The sequence below is a fragment of the Eleutherodactylus coqui genome, chromosome 4 (assembly GCF_035609145.1).
Source record: "Eleutherodactylus coqui strain aEleCoq1 chromosome 4, aEleCoq1.hap1, whole genome shotgun sequence".
In the NCBI taxonomy this organism is placed as follows: Eukaryota; Metazoa; Chordata; class Amphibia; order Anura; family Eleutherodactylidae; genus Eleutherodactylus; species Eleutherodactylus coqui.
In genome coordinates, this window is record NC_089840.1 from 285,904,721 (window position 1) to 285,920,690 (window position 15,970).

The window sequence follows — 15,970 nt, forward strand, 5'->3', positions numbered from 1 at the left end:
CCCTGATGCCTCTGGAGTTTTTTTTTTTTTAAATCAATATGTTTTTACTATAACAGATGGAAAAGAGACATGTACATTAGCATTCGCATTGTACAGTGTGGTTACATATGTCGCTGAGTATAGGCTTACATAGAAGAAAAGGACATTACATTTTGTAAATTTAAGGGAAATAAAGGGTAGAAGGGGACATTCGAAAAGAGTGTAAAGAGAGAACATGGAAATATAACAAGATAAGTGACATCACAACGGGAACATTTTATTCCAACGATTCCACTAGATTCATAGTTACTTATGGCATTATTTCGTAAGGCGAATATTTTTTCATAGATGCAATGTTCCGAAATCATTTGAATAAGGTCCTTTATTACAGGGGATATATTAGTTCTCCATCTTCTAACAATCAATACCTCTACACTCAGCAGAATATGGCTAATCAATTTTCTATTGTTGGGCCCTTCATCTTCTAAATCTAGCAGCAATAGAGCTACTGCTGGGTTTTTAGGAATCGGGTGCTCTATTAATTTGTTAAATAGAATAAACACTTGTCTTCAAAACCTCAAAATCAGAGGGCAAGACCAGAAAATACGTAGAAGCGACCCTTCATGGCCACATTTTCTCCAACAGGAGGCGTCTGGGGATAGATGTCTAAACTTAAGTTGTAAAGGAGTAAGGTACCATCTAGATAGCACCTTCAAATGAACCACTATCAGATTAGCTGATCTGGAGGCTTATTTTGCGCATCTGAAAGAATTTAACCAATTCTCTATTGCGAAAATCGAGGACAACTCTTTCTCCCAGCTCAGGAAGTGGCATTTTTTTCCTCCTTTCATATCTCCTGCTATCATATCATATATAGGCAATCCTTGTTTCAAGATTTTTATTTTGTGTAGTGATAGTTAAGCTTGAAGCAATCACTTTTGGGACTTTAATTGTATAAATGGTTTTTTTCTGGAGAAAGGAGTGTATCTGAAAGTATTTAAATATTTCTGAATTTGGTAATCCAAATTTCTGAACCAGGGCTTCAAGGGTCCTAAGGAAGTCTTTCTCAAACAAATCCGCAATAAATTTAATTCCTGAATTGGTCCAGGCGGTAGTTCAAAAGCCATGAATAAATAGTTCCAGCGTTTCTAAGGGAATTCGTTTTAATTGGCATGATATTGTACTATCTACAGTCTTTAAGAGATCTCCCCAGGCCTCTAGAGTTGCCAACATAGGCAAAGATAAGGAAGGCTTAATTGACTTTCCTGCAAGCAATGGGAATTTGATTTTTATAAGCTTCGCATATATCAGTGAAGATAAGGAACACACTTCCCCTATTTCTGACTCCATAGTTGGCCAACTAATCCCTGAAGCATGAGACATCCAAGATGAGGACTGTTTTAAAAGCAATATCTGGCCTAACTCCAGAGGGTCTAAAGCTGCTAAGACAGTGGGATAAGTTGAGCGTTTTCCAGGGGGTCCTGTGCCTACAGGTCGGAGTTGCAGTATCGACAACTGATTGTCAGGCCCACTTTGCTGGGGCCAGCGGCAGCCCAGGAGGCCCATGAGAGGAGTGCCCATTTCGGGAGCGATAAGACATACAAATGGCTTCAGCAATTGGTGTATTGCCTTGACTTGGGAGAGATGGTGACTGAGGCCTGTCTCAAGTGTCGGCCCTGTGAACTGAGTAAGAGTCCCGAGGAACGAGCTCCTATACAAGCTATCAGTACATCTGCCCCCCTAGAGATTTTGATGGTTGACTATGTGCAGATTGGGTACTCTACCTCAGGACATTCTCACTGTCTAGTCATGATGGACCATTTCACTAAATATGCGGTGGCCGTACCCACCAGAGATCAAATGATGGAATCGGCTGCCGAAGCAGTTTGTTAACATTTTATACAGGTGTTTGGGTGTCCACGGAGGATTCATTCCAATCAAGGGGCTTGTTTTCAGGGTACTCTGATGGGTGAGTTGTATCAGCTCTATGGGATTGAACGTTCCCGCATGACCCCATACCAACTCCAAGGGAATGGGGTGTGTGAACGGTTCAACCGCACCTTGATCCAGATGCTGCGAAGTTTGGAGGATAGCCAAAAGGCTCTGTGGCCAGAGTATTCACCCAAGCTGATGTGGGTTTATAACAGGGTACACAACACCACGGGTTACTCTCCACATATGCTGATGTTCAGGAGAGCAGACCAGGAGATTGAGGATCTCCACATGCTCGACCTGATGGAGCCACCCCCGAGGAATACTACTGGATGGCTACAAGAAAACCGCCGTCGGTTGAGAGCAGTGCACAGGGTTGTGGGAGAACGCCTGAGGCAAGTGGTGCATCCAAACTCAAGACCAGTGCAGAGAAAGGAGTTCACTCCGGGCGACTGACTGTTGGGTAGAGCCAAAAGGCCATCTGGGAAGTTGAATGGGCTGTGGGAGGCGGTTTTGTATATGGTGAAGTGAAGGGTAGATCCTGACACACTAGTTTATGAAGTAGAGCCAGTAAGAACGGTGACTTAGACCCTCGCGGAGTCTGCACCGTAATATGTTGAGACTTTGTAACTTTGAAGAGGCCGCAACTGAGGAGGAGGTGTCTACCCCCGCCATGAGTACTAGGGAACCTCCCTTAGAAGGGGAAAGCTGGGTCATACTAGTCCCAATCCTGGCAGAGGTTCCAGTTGAGACAAGTCTGACACCTAGGGAGAGAGTTACACAATCAGCAGTGCATCCTTCAGTGACTGTGCTCAGCTCCCCAGACTCTGCGTAGGACGATTAGGATGAGTTTGTTTGGGGAGGGTTGCCGGGGGCGTCAATCTCTAGTGGGGTGGCATGCGAGAGGGTGAGACAGCCTCCAATATGTGTACATGGTTCTTGTTACTATATATAGTCCTCTGCTGTGTGTTTTATTACTCGTCCACAAGAGGTCTCTGTTCTACAAAAAGATGATGGTCAAGTTGTGAGGTGACAGGAACATGGTAGCCTGTGATTGGAGCACCTGTTGCCTGGTTACACTGTGTACACGGGAGAAAATAAAATAAAAAGCATGCGTACACTGTGGGGTGACAGTTGGTCCATGGAGCGAACACAGTGGAGCTACGGAAGAGGGAAGGAGGTCGTGTCCTAGGGGGACCGGAACTGCAGCATAGTGGAGCGGATTAAGATTCTCACCAGATGCCAGCTGGATGGGAGAAGACTTGCTGCCGGGGATGTTGTTGAATAACCGGAGCGAGACTGGCTATTGTGTGGACAATGCTGGATGTCGCTGAGGAAGTAACTGCTCTATGCGATACCGCACACTTTTCTGGAGGGGCCCCTCATCTGTCTGGACTCGTTGGCTAATAATACAGCAGACCTGGCCAGTAAGAAAACTACGTGCACACAAGACACCATATTTTGGCGCCAAGTCACTCGGGACTGCGTTTGGGCCTGTAGTTAGGCTAGATAGGTTCATGGACGGTGGCAGGCCACACTTCAGCGGGATCTGCGTAGTGGCTGGCATGCCACATACAGCTGTTTTGTTTAGTAAGAAGCTTCTGGGGACCATTCACCTGGTTATACAACTGCTGTTCTTTTGATCTTTGTACATTTACCTTATTGTATTGGGTTTAGGGGGATGTTAAGTTTGTAAGCTGTTGTGCTGCACCGTTGGTACTCAGATCCCTTTGTTCCTAAGTGACAGTATTAATAGGTAACAAGGGTCCGGTTAATAGGGGCCTGCCCGTTAGGTAAAAGCATAGTCTATTTTCGTAGTACACATTTGGGGAGTACAGCGCTGAACAGCACAAGAGCGTCAGCTATCTGTCTGAGTGTATGTGAATTTTGATGGGTCAACTATTGTTTGTGGTCATGTGGGCCACAGTGTTTTAGTAAAATTTGGTTTGCGCCTGAACTGGTGTCAGAGACGTTTCTGGGTGCCCTCTCCATGGTCTTATTTTTGGGGAAACACGGTAAATGGGTAACAGTGTGAAAGAGGCAGGTAGGTCTAAAAAAGTTGTTGTGTGTAAAAGAGTTGTTAAGTGGTAGAGTGATGTATGGACAATTGGGGCATATATCTAGTTAGTGACAGCTTTTTTGCTTTTTTCCATTTTCGTTTTTTCCTCCCCCTTTTTAAAAAATTGTAACTCCTTTATTTATTCATCGATGTCGCTGTATGAGGGCTTGTTTTTTGCGGGACGAGTTGTATATTTGAATGGTACTATTTAATGTACCATATGATGTACTGAAAAACTTTTAACAAAATCTAAGTGGAGAGAATTTTTTAAAAATGACATTCCGCCATCTTACGGTGCGTCCTGTTTCTACGGCGCACAAACCGCAACAAAAATGACATGATAACTTTATTCTGGGTAAATACGATTACTGTGATACCAAATTTGTATAGTTTTTTTATTTTTTTTATTTTTTTTTTGCTGTAATACTTGTATTTTTTTTAAAGATGTTATTTTTTAAAATCATTTTCTGTCTCTCTTTTCTGCGCAATATAAGTTTTTTATTTTTTTGGCGACATAGTTGTGTGAGGGCTCATTTAGTGCGGTATGTCCTGATGTTTCCGTTGGTACCATTTTTGTATACCAACAACTTTTGATAGCTTTTTATTACATTTTTTTCTTGGAGACAGGGCGACCAAAAAGCGCATTTCTGGCGTTCTTTATTTTTTTTTTCACCGTGGGGGTAAATAATGCATTACTTTGCTAGATCAGGCGTTTACAGACGCAGTAATACCAAATACATATTTTTGCTTTATTATTTAGATTCTTTTATTGCAAATATGGCAAAAGGGGAGGGGGGGGTTGAACTTTTATTATTTTTTTTTTTAATAATTAGTAAAACTTTTTTTTTACACTTTTTCTTTCAGTCCTTAGGGTGGACCACAACCAGCAATGCTTTGATCGCTCCTGCTATAGCATTACGTCATACTACTTTTTGACAGGCAGTTTATCAAGCCACCCCACGGGGATGGCTTGATAGGCAGTCTCTTAAGGCAGCCCAGGGGCGTTTCAGAAGGCCCCCGGTTGCCATGACCCCTGCACGGCTCCCCCAATCTCACCGCGAGGGGGGCCATACGGGACCCCCGAACATTGTTCGGGGGATTCAAATGCTGCTGTCAGAATTGACAGCGGCATTTAAAGGGTTAATAGCGGTGATTGGCCAGCCAAACTGACAAAGGGGCTTGACCCCAAAATGAGTTTTCACTTGCTGGTTCTTTATGTTATTAAATAAAAAAGAAGTGCTTTCACTATTGCATCTTGGACCTTAACCTTCAACTAGATGAGTGTTGTGCCTTCACCACCAGTATTTTAACACATTCTCTTTCGCCAGTAATACAGCATGGCTTGGTGAATCATCATGGCATCTCATTTGCTCATGAAAAACTGGCATGACAGACTCTTAACCCTCCTGGACAAAATGTGCATGTGTGGAGGTCACGAATAATGTGGTGACTCTGTTTTTGAATCCCCCCCCTATGGGGATTACAATAGGCTATCTTAATACACATGTACAATGTGTGTGATAACCTAAATGATGGCAGAAAATTTTGCCAAAACACAGAATGTCCTGCTTTTTAGATGACAAGTTGTCTAGAGTCCTAGATCACATGGTAGTAGTCATTCTAATTTTGTGTTACCACATAATGTTCTGTCATAAGAGTAAGTTTTGAATTCAGACTCTTCAAAAAAGATGCAGATACTTGGCTGAGGACAAATCATAACCCTCATGTAATGTTTATCGGCATGGCCAATGACATGGCCAACTAATAATAGGGCTAGCTAATCAAACTGATGCAAATCAAGCTTAATTATTATTACTAACCAGAATACAATAATGCTAGATTACCTTACAGCTGCCCAAGAGAGGCTTAGGTTAACAGATTTTGTTACACTTAGATATTCTAAAATCATAGAGGTGAGGGGGAACACAAAAAGGTGAATTATTCTTACTGATAGTTCATTTTCCATGAGTCCATCATGACAGCACACATGGAGGTTGCCCTTTGACCTTGTTGGGAAAGGAAGGAGAGTTTAAAAGGCCGCCTCCCACAGCTATTCTCCAGTGACTTTCCAATCATCACAATGGTTATGCGGCCAAATCCTTTTATTAGGCCACCTGCAGATGGGCGGAAATTTCGCGCCGGGATTTCCCACGGAATTTCCGCCCCTGGAAGCTGCCATAGGATTGCGCTAACAAACGCAATCCTATGCAGATGGCTGCGCGAAATCTCGTGCGGCAAACAAAACGCATCATGCTCTATTTCTGTGCGGGGCTGCCGGCTCCGCTGTGTGCATGCGCCAGCTGCCCGGCAGCCGGCACATGAAAGAGCCGGGGCCGCGGGAGCAGGTGAGTGTCACGCTGCTCTCTGCAGATGCTCGGATCGGGTCCCGCTGCGAGAATTCTCGCAGCCGGATCAGACCCGGCCGTCTGCAGGTGGCCAGAGTACTGTAAAACAAACAAGTGTACTGAACATTACATATACAGTAATCATAATAAGGTGGGAAAGTATGTGCTGTCATGATGGACTCATGGAAAAGGAACTATCGGTAAGAATAATTCACCTTTTCCCACTTCGTCCATCCTGACAGCACACATGGAGGCACAACCACATAATTATGGACACGTCAGGGGGGGACAATAGCCTGAAAGACCTTCCGTCCAAAGGCCAGCTCCCTCTCAGAGTGTAGGTCCAAACGGTAATGCTTAGTGAAGGTATGGATGCTAGACCAGGTCGCAGCCTTACATATTTGTTCGGTCAATGCCTCCCTGCGCTCGACCCAAGAAGAAGCCAGAGTCCTTGTTGAATGAGCCCTTATTCCTTCTGGAATGGCCAGATTTTTTGCTTTGTAAGCTTTTTGTATAGCTGATCTTAGCCATCTAGCAAAGGAATCTTTCGTGGCTGCCTTTCCTTTGTTTCTACCTTGAAACTAGGGAAATAGCCTATCTGAATCCCTGAAGCTTTGTGAAACTTTTAGATATGTCAATACAGCTTGCCTGATGTGAAGGCCATGCATGCGCTGTTCTCTAGAATTTTTGAAATTTTGGCAAAAGGAGGGCAGGACAATTTCCTGCTCCAAGTGGAAACTAGACATGACTTTTGGGAAAAAAAGCTGGATCAAGTTTCAAAATTATCCTGTTATCCAAGATTTTTAGATGGGGTTCTCTGCAGGATAGGGCCTGAAGTTCACTAACCCTTCTAGCAGTTGTTATGGCTGTCAAGAAGGCCACCTCGGTTGACAGATTCCTAAGAGATATGCACTCAATTGGTTCAAATGAATGCTGGCATAGGCTATCCAGAACCAGATTGAGATCCCAGGCCGGAATAGACTTCCATATGAAAGGTTTAAGTCTGTCGGCCCCCTGCAAAAATCTACGAATCCATTCATTTTTGCTCAGCTGGCAGTCAAATACCAAGCTCAGAGCTGCGACCTGAACACTTAGACTAAGACCCATGTCCAGACCATCCTGCAAAAACTCTAAAATTTTTGATAGGTCAGGTTTATCCGTATCCGGAACCTGGGGTCTATAGCAGTGTGAAAACTTTTTCCAGACTTTGGAATATATTTTTGAGGTAGATATTTTATGACTTTTAAGAAGCGTTTCAATTACCTTATGTGGCAATCCTTGCTTTCTCAGCCTACGGCGCTCAGGAGCCAGGCCGTCAATTTCAAATGGTGAATCTCCTAACAGAAGACTGTACCTTAGGACAGAAGGTCCTGTCTCAGAGGAAGCGCAATCGGAGTATCTATGAGTAGAGATTTCAACAGCGGGTACCAGGGTCTTTTTAGCCATGCAGGTGCTATCAGAATAACCCTGGTTTGGCTGTTGCGGATTTTCCTCAGCACTCGGAGGAAGAAGAGGAAAGGCATAAGCCAGGTCTATCTCCCAATTTTGGGATTAAGCGTCCAGTGCCAATGATCTGTCTCTGATGTTCAGGGAATAGAATTTTTGGCACTTTGTATTGTTTTTGTCCCAAACAAGTCCACTTGCGGAGAGCCCCACCAGGCTGCTAGAGACTGGAATACGTCCGTATTCAGGGACCAACTTCCTGGATTCATTTCCTCACGGCTTAGAAAATCCGTGACCACATTTAGAGAGCCCTTTAGATGTACTGCCGACAGAGATCTTACGTTCTCTTCCGCCCATGTAAATATCCTTTTTGACAGGCGCTATAGGTGAGGGTGCCTGGTTCCACCCTGGTGGCGAATGAAAGAGACTGCTGTTATGTTATCGGACAAAATTTTTACATGCTGTCCCTGCAGTGCACCTTCTGCCTGGATTAATGTCTGCCAAATTGCTTTAAGTTCCCTATAATTTGAAGATAGGGAGCTGACGTAAGGTGACCAGGAACCTTGTAGGATCGTATCTGCGACTGTTGCCCCCCATCCTGATCTGCTAGCGTCGGTAGTTACCACTACTAGCGGAGAAGGATCCCACCACACTCCCTTCTTAAGGTTCTGCGGAGAGAGCCACTAACTTAAGGAAGTTTTGACCGATGACGGCAGCCTAAACTTTACATCGAGGGAAGACTGACTCCTATCCCATACTGCCAATAAAGCCTGTTGTAAAGCTCTGGAGTGGATCCTGGACCAGTTGACCATGGAGAAACACGCCGGCCCAGAATCCCCCTGGTCTCTCTAACAGAGACCCAACTTTTCCTCTGAAATCTTTTGACTGAAGAAATCAAATCCATCCTCTTACTGGAGGGTAAAAAAGAACAACATTTGCGGGAGTCTAACAAAACTACCAAAAAAACTTTCCTGGTATCTGGCTGAAGGCTTGATTTTTCAAAGTTAATCAGCCATCCCAGATCCGAAAGGAGACCTAGCGTCTTGTCTAGATGTTGTTCCATAATTTCGAAACTCCCCAAGACAAGTATCAAATCATCTAAATTAAGTATTCTACAGATATCGTGATTTCTAAGGAATCCTATCGGTTCTATCATTACCTTTGAAAAAATTCTTGGGGCGGCTGAAATGCTGAACGGCAGGCAAACAAACTGAAAATGAAAATTTTTTGACTTCATTCTGACTGCAAACCTAAGGAATTTTTGGTATGCAGGATGAATGGGTATATGAAAGTATGCATCTTTCAAGTCGATCGTACACATAGCGTCTGACTGATTAATCAACTGAATTGTGGAGTTCACTGTTTCCATTTTGAAATGGCGATTATATATGTAATTATTCAGGGATTTTAAATGAAGAATGGTTCTAAAAGGTTTTGGCACCAAAAATAATGGCCAATAATACCCAAAGCCTCGCTGTGATGAAGGGACTGGAACCACCGCCCCATCTGTAATAGGTTCCCAACCCCTTCTTCTAATCCGGTTTGCAGAAGGGGAGATTGGTTTGGGGTAACCAAAAATTTTCTAGGAGGCAGGGAATCAAATTCAATTCTATACCCTAATGAAACAATTTCCAATACCCAGGGATTCTCAGTAACCTCAGGCCATCTCCCTGCGAACTGGCGTAACCTGCCCCCTACCGGAATTGTTGGATTATTTTCGTTCAGGTCTTGGCGGGAAGAAAGGGGAAGATTTAGCCTTACCTCCCTTTGCGTAGGACCACCTGCCCGTCTTGCCTTTGCCTCTTTAGGCTCTGAAACAAAAGGACTGCCTGAACGCTGTGCTGCTTCTGGCGGAGAAATCTGATGGGAAGCCCTTCTTCTTGTCTCCTGCCTTCTCTAGAATTTTGTCCAGCACAGGACCAAATAAATATTCCCCTTGGAAAGAGATTGAGCACAACTTGGTTTTTGAAGCGGTGTCACCCGACAATGCTCGGAGCCACAGCGCACGCCTAGCTGTATTGTATAACGCTGCATTTTTTGCTGAAAACCGGACTGATTCGGCCGAAGCATTACCCAGAAAACCTGTGGCTTTTTTTAACAAAGGAATGTATTCAACTAGCTATTCCCTTGAAGTTTTCTGCCTCAAATGCGACTTTATTTGCGACAGCTATATGAACATGGAACAAGCGATGAGGTAGCTGCGATGTTAGCGTCTATCAGGTTGGCTGTAGTCTCCCAACCACGCTCGAGGAGCCCGTCCACCTTCCGGTCCATGGGATCCTTAAGCTGAGAAGCATCCTCAAGCATCGGAGTGCTGTCTTTTTAAATAATTTAGCGACCTGAACGTCGACTTTCAGAACGGTGTTCCATCATTTAGTCTCGTCAGCGGAGAACAAGAGCCTGTCCTTGAAGTCTTTGGACATCGATAAGCGCTTCTCTGCCTTTTCACACTCATCTACCACCAGTTGTTTCAGTGTTGGATTTACGGGAAAACACTAGGGCCGTCTTGTTCTCAGCCCACCAAACATCTCGCCCTGAATGGACCTGGGTTGTTGGATGTCTGATACTTCCATAGTATTATGAACAGCTGTTATTAGTTCTTCTAAATCACAATTTGAAAAGTAATACTTTTTCTCGTCATCCTCTAAGAGGACCGGCGTGGACAAGTCTGAAATTTCACCTTCAGACATATCCAAATCTGACTCATCGGAGTCCGAAAAAGCCAAGTCCTGTGTTCGAGCCCTTTTTACAGGCCTAGACAGCCCAGGCTTAGGTTGGGAAGCAGGATTGGTTCTAATTGCCAGGACTTCCTCCCGCACCATCAGGCGGATACCTTCCATTAAGGACTGTTGCTCCTCTTTAATAATTTTAGACGTGCACTCTACACATACGACTTTTTTGGTATTATCCTCCAGTTTTTTGGCGCATAATGCACACTTCCTGAGAATGCATCCTCCTGCAAATAGAAATGCAGGAGAGGCTATTAACTTGGAGGATAATAGTGCAATTACACAAGGGATCTTTTACTACTCGCGCTTGCTGCACTTCCCCTGTCTCCTTCCACACTTTCCATTCTCCTGTAGAGTTGGTGGGAAGAAGTCTGGCAGTATTCCCAAAAGGGTGAGCTGCCAGGGGAACAGGATGCCTTTTTATTTGAATTTGGCGCCACCCGGCGTGCACAGCGTTTTGGCCCTGCCCCCTGTGTCTGACGTCATCGTGACACGCCCTCTGTTGCGCGGCGCGCCCAGCGAGCCCGGCCACGTGACCGGCTGACGCTGCACGCCCTCGACCCGCACCCAGGGCTCGCACCATGCCAGGGACACATAAGGAATTCTTGATTAGGGAAGTCTAGACTTACTGCCGCAGCAGAAGCCAGACTTTAGTAATTACTTTCCTTTTCTTTTTTGTCTCCTCCGCAGGGATGCCCCGCATTTGTGGAGGGACCTTCTGCTCCAGCAGGAAAACCACCGGACTTTCCCCCGCAGGGATGTGCGACATTTGCGGGTGGTGGTGTGAAGATCTGCCGAATCCCGGTAAGAAGTCCATCCTCGGCACACACGGAACTCTCCCTCGTGTCCCGTTGGGACAGGAAGAACTGTCTGTCCACTGCAGATTTATATGTAGCCACCCACTCAACCCAGCCCAGATTGGGGAGGAGCGACTGCATGCAACTAAATATGCAATGTGAACGATACCACAGAATCCAGCCAATAGATGGGTGCGTCCCACAATACAGGATTACAACTCACACTAACATGACAGTGGGTTGCCCTGTATCTCAACAGTTGGCCGCACTGGCTGACATTTTGGGCTCCCCCAGAAGTCTATAGCAAACTGCATAAAGGAAATATTGATACACACTAATAAAATGTGGGTGTTATTTTAGCATTTTGGCCAAGACTCATAAGCTGACGGGCCGACGGCAAGGCCACACAGCGTCCATCAGAACCTACACTATCTCACTGTAAAACAAATTAAAATCACAGAGGTGAGGGGGAACACAAAAACATATTTCACTGGAAAAGAGCCAAAAAAGCAATACCTGATAAGGTGCAGAGCAGGCACAATCGCCATAAGACCGGCATAATGGCCGTAGGGTCGGCACAATGGCCGTAGAGCCTAACAATATGCAGCAAGCCAGACTATAAACCAGAGGAGCTAAACTGCTTAATCCTGATAATTAGATGAAACCTGTGAGAGACCTTTCACACTGTTGAGTAATAGTAACGTGATAGCTCTGGTAATTAATGGTATAGCATGTGATAAGGCAAGAGTCCTTATTGCTACCTCACTGGTTTTAGATGTATTACTGTTAGATGTATGAGGTACTCTAATAGCTGTTCTACAGAACAGAGCTACAAATGATGTTATTTGATTATAGATGTAAGAAATTTTACGGTATTTGTTGTTTCAACTTAAATGATAATTTGGAGACTATTCATAGAGATTTTTAGAAAGTTAATACAGACACTCAGGCAAAATAAGGACCAGGGATAATTTCATTGGCTTCCTGGTTCAGTGCATTTTTGTTTTTGTCTACTTTTTTGTATACTTTGTGGTATAGTGGTATGTTGTATACTCCTTTGCTGTTGCATTCAGTGCATACTAGAGATGAGCGAGTGTACTCGCTAAGGCAAACTACTCGAGCGAGTAGTGCCTTATGCGAGTACCTGCCCGCTCGTCTCTAAAGATTCGGGTGCCGGCGAGGAGAGGGGGGGATCTCTAACTCTCTCCCCCCCGCTCCCCCCTGCTCACTCCCGCAACTCACCGCTCTCCCCCGCCGGCACCCGAATCTTTTGAGACGAGCGGGCAGGTACTCGCATAAGGCACTACTCGCTCGAGTAGCTTGCCTTAGTGAGTATGCTCGCTCATCTCTAGTGCATGCCTAATCTAGTAGGTTATATAATAATTGGTTTACGGGTCCATTAATACAAATATTTGTAATTTTATGTTGTTATTTAAAAGGGAAAAAATGTTTGTTATTTAAATGTTATCCAACTCAGATATGACTAAATAGTAGTGTCATGTTTTGTCATGCTATATCTATCTCAATATGCAGCATATATGAACCTCCTGCACTCCGACCCAGGGTTAGAATAGAGCCCTTAGGGATGGACTATGGCCATCCTACATGGGTGTAACCAGAGGACCATGAACATTCTTAGGGACACCCATCTTCCCAGTTAGGTAAAGCAACACAATCCCTATTGGTTAGCTCAAGCTTTTGGAATGAGAATGGAGGTCATGGTGTTGTAAGTGTGGGGGCTCTGTAGCATGATGAAACAGTCGCAAAAAGGGGGACTGTTAGTGCAGAAAATATGGCTCCATTTCAGGATGTACACTAGGAGGCGCTGAATTAGAGGAAGAAGCCAAGACCCAGATGATAACCTATAGCGATAAGGCCTAAACCTTTTAGGTGGTCTGCCCCACTGGGAGACCTGCAAAATAGAGGTGCTGTCATTAGATACATTCTGTCCAATCGGACTGGACATGCATTCCAGCCTGTCGAGAATCACAGTAGATACCCAGGTAAAGTCTGAAACGGACAGTGATGGGGAGTGTGTCCACTCCAGCGCTAGGATTAGAGAGGACGGAATAGGAGGGGTGACAGTAGAAGGATCTACAGCAGTCTGCCGTGATGGAATACAGTTCAAATAAATTTTATCCAGGGAGAACACACAACGAAGCAAGGAATGTTGGATTTTTATTGTACTATTTATCAATTAAAAAGAATAGCAAAAAAAAACAAAATTTTGTGGATGAAACATTTCTTAAATACAACATATTCCAATGCCTTCTCCCTTTTGTGAATTTTCTGATGTCCAACAATATTTATTTTATAATTAAAACCTCTCCCATATTCTGAACATGAACATGGGTTTTCCCACATGGGAATTCTCTGATGTTCTACTAGATGTGACTTTTGAGCAAAACATTTTCCACATTCAAAACATGAAAATGGTTTCTTCCCTGTGTGAGTTCTCTGATGTTTAACAAGATTTGCTGGGGAGTTAAAATATTTCTCACAATCTGCACATGAAAATGGCTTATCTCCTGTGTGAATTCTCTCATGCCTAACCAGAACTGTTTTTCTATTAAAACCTGTCCCACGTTCTCAACTTGAAAATGGTTTCTCCCCTGTGTGAGTTCTCTGATGTTGAACAAGATTTGCTTTGCAGTTAACACATTTCCCATAATCTGCACATGAAAATGGTTTCTTCCTTGTGTGAGTTCTCTGATGTTGAATAAGTTGTGCTTTCTGGGTAAAACCTTTCCCGCAATCTGAACATGAATATGGTTTCTCCCCTGTGTGAGTTCTCTGATGTAGAACAAGACTTGATTTGGAGATAAAACATTTCCCACAATCTGCACATGAAAATGGCTTCTCCCCTGTGTGAATTTTCTGATGTACAACAAGAGTTGTTTTTTTATTAAAAGCTTTTCCGCATTCTGAACATGAATATGGTTTCTCCCCAGTGTGAATTCTATGATGTTCAACAAGATGTGATTTCTGGGTGAAACACTTCCCACATTCAGAACATGAAAATAACTTCTCCCCTGTGTGAATTTTGTGATGTATAACAAGATATGTTTTATTTCTAAAAGATTTCCCACATTCAGAACATGAATATGGCCTTTCTCCTGTGTGAATTTGCTGATGTTTATTAAGATCTGATTTAAATGTAAAAGATTTCCCACATTCAGAACATGAAAATAATTTTTCTTTTGTGTGATTTCTCTGATGTTTAACAAGATTTGATTTCTGTGAAAAAGATTTCCCACATTCTGGACATGAATATGGTTTCTTCCCTGCATAAACTTCTTTATGTTCAACCTCTCTTCCATGAATTCTATGTTGCTTACTAGTCTGTGATGAATTAGAAGATGGAACCTGTTTACAAGGATCAGATGATAGAAGTTTGATGTGAAGGGCTGAGGATATATCTGGGATAATTGCAGGCTCTTCATATATATCTTGTGTGATACCATGCTCTTCCACTCTACAATCTGTTGATATCAGCTGTCCCTCTGAGCTCCTGGTGTCATCATCTGCCATCAATAAAATAGATTTTAATATTTTTGAATGTTACAATTATATTTTATTACATTTCTATATTAAATATTCATAAAAATTCAGTTATTAAAAGGATTTCCCATTAATAGTAGGCACAATAAGCTGAGGAGCACCTAATCTGACAACCATCCTTACATACAATTCATTTTAGAGATAAAACTATTCTGCATTTTTCATCTCTATTGAAATCTAGTGCTTCTATATCGTAGGACGTGTTCCATGCTGATTTCCTCCCGGCTGGTCGGTGTGTTACAGCAGCACTCAATAAGCTCCTAAGAAGGTGAGGTGGAAAAAATGCAAGCCACAGCAAGAGTCTGAACCTAAGGACTCCAAACAGCAAGTTTGAATGTAATAGATGTAGTGGCAGCATAAGCAAAAAAATTTCAAATTTGAAAAACTTTATTAATCCATGGTCTTTAAAATAAACAAGTCAGCGTGCTGGTAGCTAAATCAGCCCAATTTGTATTCCGACAAATCCACATTGATTCTGGGGGTCGGTTTCTGATCCTTCAGGGCACCTTTTATGGCCGGCTCCTCACGATAATCAATATTTATCTGCCGCCCCTCGCTGATGTTAAAATCCTTACTGACGTAATGACCCAGGTGGTCTTGCTCGAACCCGCCCCAATAATATTTATGGGGAATTTCAATCTTATTTTAGATCCGGTGCGGGACCGTTTCACTCCAGCTGCTTCGATATCAACCAGATTGCTTACGTGGGCTGACTCCTACTTGCTGCAGGAAATATGGTGCCTGCGACGCCCGCATGACACTGCTTATTCATGTCACTCCCTAACATATAATTTCTTTTCCCTTATCGACCTGTGTTTTGGCTCCCTGGACTGTCTCCCTATGGTGCGGGATGTGTCCTACCTGCCCAGAGGTGTATCAGACCATTCCCCACTCCAGCTGGTCCTCGACCTTGGTGTGGAGGGCTCTCGCCCTTTGTGGAGACTCAGCCCCTTGTGGCTGGCACAGGGAGAGATACATGAGTATGTTGAGCAGGAGGCAGGGATGTACTGGGAGGTCAATGAGGGGACTGCCTCAGAACTGACTGTGTGGGATGCCTTTAAGGCCTTTACCAGGGGGGTCTTTTACACCCGCCATTGCTGAATATAGAAGATCTCTGCAAGCTGC

General features: G+C 43.8%; 1 protein-coding gene and 1 pseudogene across 1 annotated transcript in view; both read right to left on the reverse strand.

The window, feature by feature from the left end:
- LOC136626742 (zinc finger protein 420-like) overlaps positions 1-15,970 on the reverse strand; it is a 167,134-nt gene that overhangs the window by 100,404 nt on the left and 50,760 nt on the right. The gene's annotated exons all lie outside the window — the stretch shown is intronic.
- Positions 13,450-15,970, reverse strand: part of LOC136626743 (zinc finger protein 585A-like) — a 50,633-nt pseudogene continuing 48,112 nt past the window's right edge.